This window comes from Trachemys scripta, chromosome 8, assembly GCF_013100865.1.
Source record: "Trachemys scripta elegans isolate TJP31775 chromosome 8, CAS_Tse_1.0, whole genome shotgun sequence".
Classification (NCBI taxonomy): domain Eukaryota; kingdom Metazoa; phylum Chordata; order Testudines; family Emydidae; genus Trachemys; species Trachemys scripta.
Genome location: NC_048305.1, coordinates 1,438,155 through 1,451,796, shown reverse-complemented (window position 1 = coordinate 1,451,796; position 13,642 = coordinate 1,438,155). Strand labels below are relative to the sequence as shown.

The window sequence follows — 13,642 nt, the reverse complement described above, 5'->3', positions numbered from 1 at the left end:
CTGCAGTGTAGCCAGGTTGAATTGGTCTCCGTTATACGCTGCCTCCCGCTGCCTCTCCCACCACTCCGCCCTCGGGGAGGGCCGGTTTGGGCAGCCTGTGGCTCTTGCCGGCCTGGGCGATGCCAGACCGTTCCCCTGTTCCTCCACCGCAATCCTAGGTCGATCCGCACCTTCCTGGACCCTGGCCTTTCAGGTAACCTTCCTGGGCCAGCTCACTCTGCACCCTGCCTGGACAGCTGGGCACCGGCTCGTCTGCTGCAGGGGGCAGGGGCAGGGGCAGGCCAGGGGCAGCAGCATGTGGGCTGGCTGCTGACATCCTCGCGGGGCGCCCCAGCGGGTGCTGGCGCTCAGCTTGTCAATGCTGCGGTGGGGCGTTTGCCCCAGAGGCTGCTCTGAGACCGGCTCCCGCAGGCCGCTCAGACACGCGCTGGCGCTTACCACTCCTGCAGAGGGGAGCTGAAATGCACATCTGCTGCCCGAGAGCGTGGGGGCGGCCAGGCAGCGAGCGGGGCCTCACTGCTGCATTTGCAGAGGTCTCTTTGGACGCTGATGACTAGCGACCTCTGAACGTGGTGTCCTGGGGCCAGATTCTCCAGGGTCGTTCGGTGCCTGAAAACTCAGGCGCATAGATACAGCTTCAGGTGCCTAAAGCTCTTGGGCACGGATCAGTTGAGCTCTCCCAGGCCAAAGGGGGCCAAGCCTGCGCCTGAATTGCAGGGTGATCCAGGGGCTGTAGGAAAGGGCCTTGGCGTCGGTAGGCTTCACTCGTCCCTCTTTGGGTGTAGTGACCCCATAAGGCGCTGCACCACAAGGTGGGAGATGGGGACCCCGAAGTGGGTGCACTCCCCCTTCCTCCCCTCCTCCCCCCCGAGTCCCTCCAGAGCAGGTGACCCAGTGATGCTGGCAGGATTCCCCAGCCTCATCTCCTGCACCAAGCCGGCATTGGCCGAGTCTGTGGTGCTCACTGCTCAGGGAGACAGAGGAACACACGAGAGCTGGGCCGGCCTGGGGAGCGTGGGGCTCTGGCTGAGGGACGCCGTGTGGGGCCGGAGTGATTATCAGCGCTGGGGGGACCGGCCGCCATGTTCCTGTAGCGACCCGCGTCCGGGGTCTGTCAAGCTGGTGGCAGCGTGTCCCTGGGGGGCCTCCTGAACCTCGTCCACAGGGCAGGCAGCCAGGAGGGAGGGGATGTGCCGGTGGGCTCGCCGCAGCCAGAACTCCCACCGCCTGCATCCGGCAGAAGAGGGCGGCGCTGCCCCCCAGAGGGGCTGCTCCGGGCGGTGTTTAAAGGGGCAAAGAGCACTAACTCTGCGCTGCCCCCTCGGCCCCCCAGGCTGCGGGGCTGGGAGGGGGGAGGGGTCGATGTGAACTTGGCAGCGCTAAGAAGCTGCTGCGCCCGCGCCCCGCCGAGCAGGGAGCCCGTCTCGGTCACTCGGCCGTGTGCTGCTAGAGGCTCCAGAGGATGCGCGGGGTCTAGTTCTCCCTCCTGCCGTCACACTGAGACAAGACGACCCCCCAGCTGGCACAGGGCCTGCCATTAAACCAGGCTGGCGCATGAGTGTCCAGCCCTAGGCGAGAGCCAGAAAGGCGTCCCGCAGCGGGGCCGGGGCAGGGAACGGAGCCTGGCCTCGGGGGAACTGACGGGGTCGGTGATTGAGGGCTTGTCAGGGCCGTTATATTGGGAAGGGGAGTAGCCAATCAGCTGGATTGTCAGCGTCAGGGCAGCCTTCCAGGGCCTGGCCGTGCTCTCTCTCCTGGGGCCGTGACGCTGGTTCCCCCATCTCCTGCCTGCTGGTGCTGGAAGAGTCTCTGTGCTTGTTGGCCTGCGTGGCCGGGGCTGGCCGCCTATGAGAGACCATGTCCATGTGGAAGCCGGGGGGGGGAGGGGGGTGTCTCTCATCGTCCAGAACAGGGCTGAGCAAAATGTAAGAGGAAGCTCATGTATATGCATGAGAAAGTTTACATCCGCTTGCTCTTCTAAGCTGTTCTGCGTCGGGCCCATCCCCTGGGCATCTGAGCCCCTGGTACAGTCACTTTCCCGGAACTCTCCTGCCATTGTGCTCCTGGGAGGAGGCCTTCTTGGGGGCAGATCCCCCATCTTCCCCTGCAGGGTCCCTACACCTTCCTCTGTCGGAGACTCAGCCAGGCGGCCCTCGGGTCTGTGATCCCAAGCCCCTAGGAGCCCCCTTCCCCCTCCCAAGCACAGCTTGCCTTGGAGTGTCACACTCTTCTCTGTTCTCTCCCCAGGCTCTGCCGCCCAGCCCCAACCCAGGGTGGAGATCAAGGTAAGCACCAAACCTCCCTGTCCGGCTTTACAGTGCCCGAGGAGAGAACTTCCCAGAGGCTGCGCTGGCCCACTCTGGCCCATCTCCCCCCTTCCGTCCGGGAACTCCCAGGGAAAGACTCAGGCCCTGGTTCTTACCGTATCCCCGGGAACAAATGCAGCGTGCCGTGATCGACTGGGGCCGAATGAACGTTAGCCTGTGACCCACCCTAACCCCGGGTATTCTCGTGGGATCGGTTATACCCTGTGCCTGAGACGTCCTGTGAGCTGCTGGCGCTGAACTGAACTCCTGTGGGGGCTGGGGCCTGGTGCGTGTTGCGGAGAGTGTTGCGGGTCTGGATAGAGTGCCCAGGCAGTGTGGCTTTGCTGACATGTCACTGGGGGCGGGGGAGCTGGGGCCAGACGCCCGGGGCGCTTTGTGTCGTGCTGGCCCCAGGTGGATAAAAGGGGGGCAAAGCAGCTAGATGGTGGTGTTGCATTCAGGCTTTCGTTAGAACAGCTGTAGTGCCGTGTCCAGCAGGGAGCTGGAAAACTGAAATCAGTCAATAAACCCGACTTTCTCCTGGGATCCGCCTGCCTAGATCCATTCTGCCGCAAGGCATGGAACGGCAGCGGCTGGGGCGTGGTTTGACTTCTGTCCTCGTCGCTCATTTGGTAGCAGCAGCTAAAGCACTGGGGCCTTTTCTAAGCCGTTGCTATATTGACTGGGCATTAATGTGCCTCTTCGCTCAGCTCTAGTGCTTTGCTGGGGGCGTTGCTGAAAGGGTGGGGGCAGCACACAGGGGCTCAGTGTGTCCCCTCTTCCCCCGCTCTTGTTCCATGCGATGTGTGCAAGGGAGACGCCCCCTTCGGAAGAGGCTCCCCGAGGCGGCTGGTGGAGCGCAGGGGATGTTGATCTGTTCCCAGAACAACTCCTCCCCCCCCCCTCGCAACATGCTGCAAAGCCCAGTTGGAAGATCTGGCTGGAGAAACACTTTCCTGCCCTGCTGAAGGGTTCCCCACACACGCCATCAGCTGCTCTCAGCTGGCCCTGGGTCGCCGCAGGCCGTGATGGGACCCGTGCAGCAGGCGCAGGGTTGGTGTATCAGGGCGGAGGTTCCTAACGCACCCGTCGATTCCTGGCGTTCGTGAGTGGTGCTTTGGGCTTCCCCTCCCCAAACTGGCGGCACGTTCCGGGGCCAAGCCTACCGGGCACTGCGGGTACCAAGAGCCGAGGGAACGTGGCCGGCCTGCTCTGCTGACGCTGCTCACCCAGCCAGCTGAGAGGTGGCACATGGTGGATGGCGCTGCCCGGGCCTGAGTCTGGTTCGACGGGCCCCAGCACTTGGCCAGGCTGGGATGTGCTGTAGTGCCTCAGAGGTTTCTGAGCCACAAGGGCTTAAGGACCCAGCCCAGGAACAAAGGAGGCGCTTGTCAGGCGCTGATAGATGGGCGCTTTCATTCCCCCGGCTGTCACACTTATCTGTAATGAATTTCCACTCGGCTGGATTACTTTTAATACAATAGGCAGCGATGTCTCTCTCCCGCCCACCGCCCAGCTGCTGGGAGAGCCGCGATCGTAGCCTGCAGCAGTGCCGGCAGTGAGGTCACAGAGAGAGGACTCGCTCCCCCGCACAGCACCAGGGCGGCTGGGAGAGCTGGGGGCCGGGGATGGTCGGAACGGTCGGTCTCTGAGGCTGCTGGGGTGGGTGGTGACTCTGCCGGGGACCTGGAGAAGCCGTGCCAGGGCCAGCAAGGAGACAGGGGACTAGCCCAGCCTGGGGAGCAAGTGCGCGGGGACCTGGGCGCCAGTCCTAGTTTGCTTGCCACCATCCCAGGCAGCGGGAACGGGGTCAAACTCTGCTGCACCAGAGCCCGTCCCGACAGGGCATCCCTGGCTACCGCATGCCACGTGCCAGGCTCTTGTCCGGCAGGGAAAGGAGACAAGGGCCGTGGGCTTCGGCCTGCAGTGAGAGAGAACTGGCAAAGCCTGTTCTGCTAGGGCAGGATAGAGAAGTTTCCCGGGGTCCCTGCTAACCCACAGCCCCTGCAGGGAGTGAGGGGCTTGTTCCTTGCAATGGGGTCACCCTGCATCTGTCCAGGGTGGATTCCCTCGTTGCTGGGTTGCCCACATACTCGGAGTTGGTGAGTCCATGCACCTAGTGCTGGCTGCAGCCCCTTCGCCTGGCTGGGGAGTGGCTCTGTGGCGCGGGGCTGATCTCTGCTCTGGCAGGACTGGATCACGCTGCCTTGCCAGGAGACCCCGGGCTCGGCTCCCGCCAGGCCACACGGCCGGTCCTCGTGTGGGCAGGGCCTGGGATTCGCTCTCCCCGGCCGGGGACGTGCTCCAAAGAGCGAATCCGTCAGGACAGATCCCGGGCTCGGCTCCCGCCAGGCCACACAGCCGGTCTCCGTGTGGGCAGGGCCTGGGATTCGCTCTCCCTGGCCGGGGAACGTGCTCCAAAGAGCGAATCCGTCAGGACAGATCCCGGGGGAGGCTCCCGCCAGGTCCGCCTTGATCCCAGGACTGAGGCTCTACAAGCGCTGTGGGGGAGGGGACCTGCAAAGCCCCACACCCGTCCGCCTCCACAGCAAGGAGATGCTTGGCCGCCCTGCCCCAGCAGGCTGGGTTATGGCCAGAGAAGGACCTGGCTGGGGAGGTTATTTCCCCAGGGGCTGCACCCGGCCAGCACTGAGCAAATGCCCCTCCGGCAGGCAGGTGAGCCCGTGGGTACTAGCCACTCACCACTGCCTTCAGAGGCAGGAAGCCCAGCCACTTCCCCTGGCTGGACCAACCCCTCGATGCTCATTATGGACTCCTCCGTGCAGGGGGCTGCGTCCCCCCTGCCTTCACCCCAGGCTGGTACCAAGGGCTGGTGAGAGCCTTCTCCCCATGTCACACCGCGGCCCGTGACCATCCAGCTGCACCACAGTGCAAAGAGCAAGGCCCTGTCCCCACAGCACGGTTCACCTGGATTTCAAACGCGGGTTGTTGTGCGTTGAGAGCTCCGGAGGGGCCCTGTGGGATGGGGATCACCTTCTCCCCTGCAGCGGGCCACGTGCGACGGCGGTGAAACACCACCACTGACAGTGCTCCTCTGGAGGCTTCACCTTCACCTCTCGGGGGAAGAGGGGGGATCAAGGGGCGGTTCCGGTCCCTGACATCCCTCTCGGCCCTTTCCCTGCGGGGCAGCTCAGTGATCACGCCCCGCCCTGCCATAGGAACCGCCCTGATCCTTGTTCTCCACCTGTCTCCAGTGCCCCCACCCCTCCCTCTGCCCGTCTCAGCTGTCCCCCCCACCCCCCAGCGCTGGTTACAAGCTGCTGCTAATAGCTCTCTTCTCCTCCGCCGTGTTCATCTGCTTTCCCTGACACTTCACAATCCATCATTTGGACAAAACACTCCTGTACAACTCGAGGTCCCATGGCCCAGGGCCTGCAAGTACAACGTCAACTCCAGCCACGCCACGGTGTAACACGCCCCGCCCGGCCCTCCTCGTCCCAGGAAACCCTTCGGCAGGAACCTGCTCCTTGCCAGCTTCCCAAATTGCTGGGCTTGGGGCCTCTCTCGCTGCTCCTGGAGGGGGACTACGTTTCCCAGCATCCCTCGGCCAGACTCTCAAACAGCCAGATATCTGACTGGGACTCGGGTCCAAATAATCCTTTATAAACTAGGCTGCTGGCTGGGGAGAGCTGACAGCACCGTGTGGTTGGTCATGTACCGTACGGCAGCTGAGCACCCAGCCCTTTAACTCGGGGGCTCAGATAGCCCCAAAAGCCTCCTTCCCTTCAGCTGTTGTAGGATTACTGGTGAGCGCTGGGGTGTCGTCGTTGTGGGGTGGCTGGTGAGCGCTGGGCTGTCGTTGTTGTGGGGTTGCCGGCGAGCGCTGGGCTGTCGTCATTGTGGGGTTGCCGGTGACCGCTGGGCTGTCGTTGTGGGGTGGCTGCCGTGCGCTGGGCTGTCGTTGTTGTGGGGTTGCCGGCGAGCGCTGGGCTGTCGTTGTTGTGGGGTTGCTGGTGAGCGCTGGGCTGTCGTCGTTGTGGGGTGGCTGCCGTGCGCTGGGTTGTTGTTGTGGGGTTGCCAGCGAGCGCTGGGCTGTCGTCGTTGTGGGGTTGCCGGCGAGCGCTGGGCTGTCGTCGTTGTGGGGTTGCGGGCGAGCACTGCACTGGATGGCTAGTACATCAAATGACTCTGGAAAGCTGAGCCCTCCCCGCTCCCTGAGCAGAGGCTCTGCCCGGCGTGTGCCAGCGCCCGTCTCCAGTGGGCAGGAGAAGCAGATCTGCCCCCTCTCCCTGAACCCGTCCCCATTGCTCCGGGGGGCTGCCCCTGCTGTGTAAAGCACCGCGTGCCCGGAGCCCCCTGGCCCTGTGTGGTCTCGGCCGGCATTAGGACGTGACGCATTTCAGCGCCATGTCACGGGGCGTGTTCCCCGCGGGGCGTGTTCCCCACCGAGCTGGTCAGAGCTTTTCTGGCTGTAAAAGATGCAGCTAAAGCAGGTGACCTTAGCAAGAGGCCTGCCTTCCTAGTCTGCTCTGCATGGGCAACCCTGATCCTGCCCGCCTCCCCTAGAGCCTCCCCACAGCCCCGCCGGACTCTCACTGATCCTCGCTGCTCATCGCTTGGTGCTGGGGGCTGCCCGTGTCCTGCCCGCCTCCCCTAGAGCCTGACCCACAGCCCCGCCGGACTCTCACTGATCCTCGCTGCTCATCACTCGGTGCTGGGGGCTGCCCGTGTCCCACGCTCAGGAAGCAAAAGCCACAATTGCTTGAAGCGCCTCAATAATGCAGCAACGGCCTGGCCCAGCCGGGCTCCCGCGTTCCAGCTTCCCCGGGGTTCTGCGAGGCCGGGGCGTTTTCACGTGGCTCGAGAGAGCTGAGAAATAAGCCAAGCTCTGGGCACGGTCCATGAAGTCGCTGAATAACCGGAGTATGAGCTAAGCCATATTTGCCAGCAGCCTTGCTCGAGTGGAGTCCATCCCGTTTGTAAAAGACGATGATTTTGTTTTTAATATTCTCGGGTCAGATTAATTAGGAGATGCTAACGGTGTCCCTCTTCTGGGCTCTGTTAGCGTCGCCATGACCCTTGTTAATTACACAAATGGCCCCATCTTTTCTCTAATTTAAGACAATGAAGGGGAACGTGGCTGTCAAATTCCCATCCTCCCCGGAACAGTCGTGGAACGTGCTGCCCTCTGGCGGGGAGCTGGGGCTGGGGGTTGGACTCTCCTGAAGGCAAATGGCTCAGAAGATCAGGTCCTTGGCCCTCTCCTCACCCGGCCGCCTTGTCTGCCTGCATACTGGCCCCGCTGCGTGATGCTGGATGGACCGAGCCATTTATTTTGCACATTGGCTTTTCTGTGGCCTCCAGTATCTGAGCACCTGGCACCCACCCCTGGGAGATAGGGAAGTATCGTTCGCCCCACTTTACAAAAGGGGGAAACTGAGGCACAGAGGGGTGAAGTGACTAGTCTAAGGTACCCTTGTACTCAGGCTGGGGTCTAACCTGCCCTGCTGATCACCAGAAACCCGTTGGCAGGATCCCCGTAGCTGCCAGTAGGGTGTGGGCCCTTGTTTCCCCCCCCCGCAGCGCAGGGGGGTTGCTGTGCTGCAGGAAGGCGTGTTGGTGGGTTATGGGACCCTCCTGCCCAGTTTACACCTAAAGGAAGGAGATTTATTTAGCCTTCTGATCTCCATTGATATTAGCAACGACCATCAAACGACCCCCACGTGGCACTGGGAAGGGTATCGGCTCCGCCCTCACATGTTCCTGCCGTGGCGCTCTCCGGGCGCCACTCCCTTTGTGGCAGAATTGGAGAATGGGGACGGGGGGAAACAGCCCTTTTATCTGCCGACAGAACTTTTGTTTTTCTTCTTGATGCTTTTGCTGAAATAAAAGGGATCCGGTGTCTGAGCTGCCCACCCTACGCTAATGGTTTGCACTTAGAAACGGGCTCCCTTCAAAGCAACACTGTCAAGATGAAAAACCTACTTGAAAAGAACTCCCATGGCTGTGTTATTAATAACCCCTCAGATCGTTAGCGCCGAGCAGCTCGCAGCCTCCCTTGCTTTTCCCTGCCTCGGCTGTGGGTTTGCGTCCTGCAGTTTGATCAGTTTCGTGGGCAAAGCCCGGTGAGTCAGTTTCACTCCCGGGCAGGAGGACACTGGAGCCGCAGGGGCAATGCTGGGGCTGGTTCGAAAACAGGCCATTTTCTCATGACTCTCCTCCCCCACCCCCAAGCGTGTCTCCAGGCGCAGGGGTAGGGCACTGGGCTGGCAGGAGACCTGGCCTAGTCCTGGCTGTCCCACAAACTGGCTGCCTGAGCTGGGGGAAATCAGTTCCCTCTCTGCCTCTGTTTTCCCTCCCAGCCTCCGTCTGCCATGTATCTGTTTGGGGCAAGGACTGTCTCTCGCTAGCTGTCTGTGCGGCGCCAGGGCCTCGAACGCTGATGCTAGCAGGCAGAGGCAGTGTCAGTGGTAATTGGCACTGTCTCTTTCAAGATCTGTTACTCCAGGAACTGCCGCTGAAGGCAATTGTCCCAAATTAGAAAAGGTTTGGGGTCAAATTCCCTGCTGCTGTGAACTCCAGTGGCACCAATTTACAGCAGGTGGGGATTTGGCCCCTTGTAACCTGTATTTTTCTGTCCCGGATGTGCTCTGAGGGCCCCGCCGGGCCCCACTGCGCCGGGCCCCACTGCGCCGGGCACTCCGCAGACAGAGAATCCAAGGAGAGGCCAGAGTTCCCTGCCCCAAGCCCTTACAGTGGAAAGCAGGAGAGGATCCGCAGGCGGGGGCAGAACATGGAACAGCTGTCGGAGCACAAGGTGTCGCTGAGTGTGCCCCGGGCTCCCCCCACCGCACTGCAGGGTGTGAACTAGAACTCTGGAGGGATAGACGCACAGCAGGGATAGGTAGCCAGGAAAGTCCCCCCACCTCCCTCCTAAGGTGTTTGGGCTGGTCCAACTCCTGCCTTGCCGGGCTGCCCTGGGTCACATACGCTGGAGGCTATTCCAGAGGCTTTTAATGACGCTCACCCACTCCAGAAGCTGAGCAGCTCCCGAAAACCCCCTCCTGGGAAGGTGTTTTCAGCCCCATTGACTCCTCTCCATGCCCTTCAAAGGGTGACTCGGCACATCCCAGAGATGGTAACCGTGTTCGAATTACAGGCCAGGCAGGGGGAGCACATCCATCTTCTCCTGCCATCGCCTCAGCTCAGCACTCGTGTCTGCAGGTATCAGCCCAGCCCTGATCCATGGGGACAGCGTCCGACTGGGGAAAGAGAAACTTGCACACCCATAGCTGCCTGAATTGATTTCTCTCCCTTTTATGAAACGGGCGAACCCTCCTGAGCCAAGGCTGAGCTCTTCCCTGTTCGTTGCAGTCCCCGGTAAACAGCAGCTTTTCGAGCTTTCAGCTGGTAAAAGCCAGGCGGATCTCCCCGTCGGCGGGACCTTGGGAGGAGAGCTGTGCTCGGATCCTGCATGAAATGGACTCGTGCCAAGCTGAGGCGTGATGTGCATTCCTGCCGCAGGGCAGAGCCTGGGAAATGGCTTTCAAAGGGCCCATTGTTCTGGGACAATCCTTACACTCACCATGGGGGAGGGGGCAGTTTGATGTGAGGGTTTGTTTTGTTTTACTGCTGTTGGGTTCCTTCCAAAACTCACCAGATTGTTCTCTGGTTTAGCCTGTTCCATGCGCCTTGTCAGCCCCATTTGAGTCTATTAAAAAATACCCCTAGGAACCAGCACGCTGGAAAACAAATCGGTTGCCAAGGGAGGACGCCAAGGCTAAATCTGGCTTGTCCGGGCCCAGCTGGGCTCTGGAGTAGCTTTGAAATTCACTCTTCTACTGTCATGAAATCTGCTTAACACTCCAGCGGGGACGAGTGCCAGGCAGTGGGTCTGCGTCTCCCTCCCGCTACTGACCAGCCCCAGCTGGAGGGAACCCAAGGCCTGCGCTCTGACTCCGGGACGCCTTGGCTTTATGGCAGCTCTAACAAACCACCAGCAGCAAAGTGGCCTGAAGAGCCCGGGAGAGTTTAGGGGCTCGGGATTCTCCCTGCGGGGTTTGAGGCGGGGGGATAGCGAGGTGGCACGGGAGCTTGGGGGAGGCAGAGACCTCCTGGCCATGGAGCTACCTGGACCGGAACCAGCAAGATGTTTGTATTTAAGGGTTACAGGGGAGATTTTCCAAAGTTCCTAGGGGAGTTAGGAGCACAGGAATTTCCCACTGACTTTCCATGGGGTTTGGGCTCCTAACCTGGGTGCTTTTGAAAATCCCTCCTGACATCAGCCTAAGGGGTGAACCTGAATTCAGCATCTGAGCGGCCCTCCAGCCTGTCTCTCTCTCTCACCGGCTTCGCAGGAGATACCCGCAGGGCCCACCCGAGGGTGCCACGCCATGGGGCACGGGGTAAAAATTCAGATCCTGAGAGCAGGCAAGTCTGGGTGTCTGCTCGGGATCCTGTATTACTCTCAACCTGGAGATGGGTCCTAAGCCGCCACCCCCACACTGGCCAGATCTGAACAGCCTCCCGTCTGGAGGGGGGGTTAGAGTCCAGATGCAGAGTTTGCAAACAGCCCCATACCCTGGATCTGAACCAGCCCGGGCTGCAAAGCCTCTCATCGCCGTCAGCCCATCTCCGGGGAAGGGCGGAGCCAGCCTGGAGCAAGGGGAGAGCAGTGCCGTTGTGCACACGCAGCCGCTGGGCTAAGGGAGGTGCCCGGCTCCCAGCAAAGAGGCTGTTGCCCTCACCCAGCTTGGCAAGAACCCAGGAAAAGGCTGACCCCCTTTGGGGGGGTGCACAGGGACCCTGTTGCTGGGGGCTTGTGCTTGAAGGAGGCCTGGGGATTCTTCAGGAAGCCCTTTGCATCAGCCCTCTCCTGTGCGTCCTGCCAGGTCTGGGCGTGCTGGGAAAAACGCCTTCCCCACACCCTCTGGAGAGGCCATCCCTGGCAGGGACATTCGTCTTGGGCCCCATAAGAGTGGCCAGACTGGGTCAGGCCAAAGGTCCATCTAGCCCAGTGTCCTGTCTGCCGACAGCGGCCAATGCCAGGTGCCCCAGAGGGAATCATCAAGTGATCCATCCCATTCCCAGCTGCTGGCAAACAGAGGCTAGGGACACCATCCCTGCCCAGCCTGGCTACTAGCCATCGATGGACCGATCCTCCATGAACTTATCTAGTTCTAGGAGCTGTCATGGGGCATGCTGCCTGGGCCTTGGACAAGTGCACAAGGGCTGGGCATGCTCCCCGTGCCCCTCTCTCCCCCGTGGCACCCTCTTGCCTGTGGTCACCCAGAGTCGGCGGCAAAGCCAGGGCACTCAGGCGTTCGCAGCCTCTCACGCTCCGCCCCGGAGGCGACACTGTCCCCCTCAGCCCTGCAGTAATTAAACCTCCTCTGAAAGCCGCTGTAAGAAGGTGCCACGCTGGAGAGGGGGGAGCTGCTGCTGTTGTCAAAGCCCAGCAGAACCCTCATTGTGTGCGCTGAAAGCAATCACTTCAATACCTTCGGAGAACACGGCTTGAGCCGTAAAACGCTCCGCTAAGCTCAGCAAAGGCATAAAAGGCCGCTGAGCGCTCCGCAGAGCCTTGGCTTTCATTCGTAGTCAGCAGGACTGTTGGTGTCTCTTGGTTTCTCCCTCCTGCGTCCACACACCCTCATGCAGGGGGGACATTAGCTGGGGAGGCCAAGGGCTGGTCTCTCTGCTGGCCCGGCCCAGCCTGTGCTGCGCGATGCTAGCGTTGGGCCCCATCCTGCTTGTCCACCCCGGAGAGGAGCGTCGGGATTTCAGGGACTGGCGTTAAAGTCATGGCAGGCTGATGAGGAAGGTGCTCCAAGTTCCACATTTGAAAAGCCACCCACCCCTGGCCAAAAAATGTTAAGATGTTTTTAAAAACCTTGAGCCCCAATTTAGTTAATTTAATTTAATTTTCTAGGCCCTATATAAACACATGGGGACAAAGGTATCCCTTGTGTATCTCCATTCGCTTCACTGGAGTCGTTACACCAGGCCAAATTTGGCCCAAGATTCCTCCTCCCCCCGGCTCTGCCATAGGGCTCTGCATGATTCTGAAGAGAGGGAAAACTGGGGAGGTAGCACATTGCAGGCGACTCTCCAGGCACGCTTGGCCTGAGTGATTTGGGCGCTTGCAGGATCCCTGAGCGCCTGTGCATGGGAGGGTCAGCCGCCCAGTCCAGTAACTGCCCAGCCCTGTTAACCAGGCCCTCAGACGTACAGTGCCAGCCGAGGCAGCATGCAGCCTCCTTCGTGCCCGTTAGCTCTTTCTCTGGGAAAGCTCCGGAAAGGCAGCCGAGCCGCGCTGATGAGTCAATGAAGCAGCAATGCGTGAGGGCATGCAGGCCGGAGACTAGGCAGAGGCTGCTGGTGAGCCAGGCTGTAGGTTGCCAGGGGCATGGGGCAAGCGGGCATGCTACAGTGGCACAGGACACAGTCCCTGGGCACCGGCAGCAGCGGCCTGGTGAGAGGAGGAGGCTGCTGTGCAGGGCGAGGGGCAGAGGCCGGGAATGTTGGCATCTGCTGCTTCGTGCATGGAGGAGAAGGTGCCGCTTGTCGGTGGAGCTGTGAAGAGGGCTGGTGCCAGCCGCACGCCCGCCCGCCCCAGCTGCTGGCAGAGCTGGCATCACAGCACCGATCCTGCTCCCTCCACACTGTGACTTGCCTTGGAGGGGGTGGAAAGGGCCCTTGGCATGGGCCCGCTTGCGCCGGCGAGTCTCCAGGAGCTCAGCAAGGGGACTTGGTTCAGAGCCAGCTCAGCCCCATGCCCAGCGGTGTCGGGGAGGTGTGTGCTGGGTCGGTGCCAGGAGGAGTGAGCTGTGCTGTGCAGAGGATGTGGGATTGGTGCATGCGCCGGATCCTGCACTGGCCTTGGGGCAGAACGGTCCAGAGGATCCCAAGGGATCCAGTGATTACACCGGCCTGGGCCATGCTGCTGTACATCCCGGCTGGGTCCAGCCAGGCCGGTCCCGGGGCAGACGTTGCCTCCCTGGGCAGGTGCTGCCCTATGCTGGGCAGGGGTTGTGGGGAGCTGGGACCAGGAGTCCTCCCCATTGTCCCCTCATGCTGATCTCCTGCTCAGGACATTGCCCCGAGGCAGCAGGGTGCCCTGCAGGGGAGAGCCCCCGATGCGCTGGGTATCGGGGCTCAGCCTGGTCCTGCAGATCCAGGCTCCAAAGCATTTGCCCAAAATAAAGCACATGGAAAACAGTGCATGAGGCCGGGAGAGGCCAGAGCAAGGGAGCTGACAGGCAGGTGTGTGCCAGGCAGGGGAAGGGGAGCTGGCAGACAGGTGTGTGCCAGGCGGGGGAAGGGGGGCTGGCCAACAGCTATATGCCAGGTGGGGGAAGGGGGGCTGGCGGGCA

The 13,642-nt window shown here is 61.5% G+C and overlaps 1 protein-coding gene across 1 annotated transcript in view; it reads left to right on the top strand.

Moving 5' to 3' along the window:
• Positions 1–13,642, top strand: part of CPLX2 (complexin 2) — a 62,973-nt gene that overhangs the window by 19,610 nt on the left and 29,721 nt on the right. Inside the window, exon 3 of the mRNA XM_034779684.1 lies at positions 2,248–2,285. The gene's annotated coding sequence lies outside the window, so the exon portion shown is untranslated. The remainder of the gene's footprint in view (positions 1–2,247; positions 2,286–13,642) is intronic.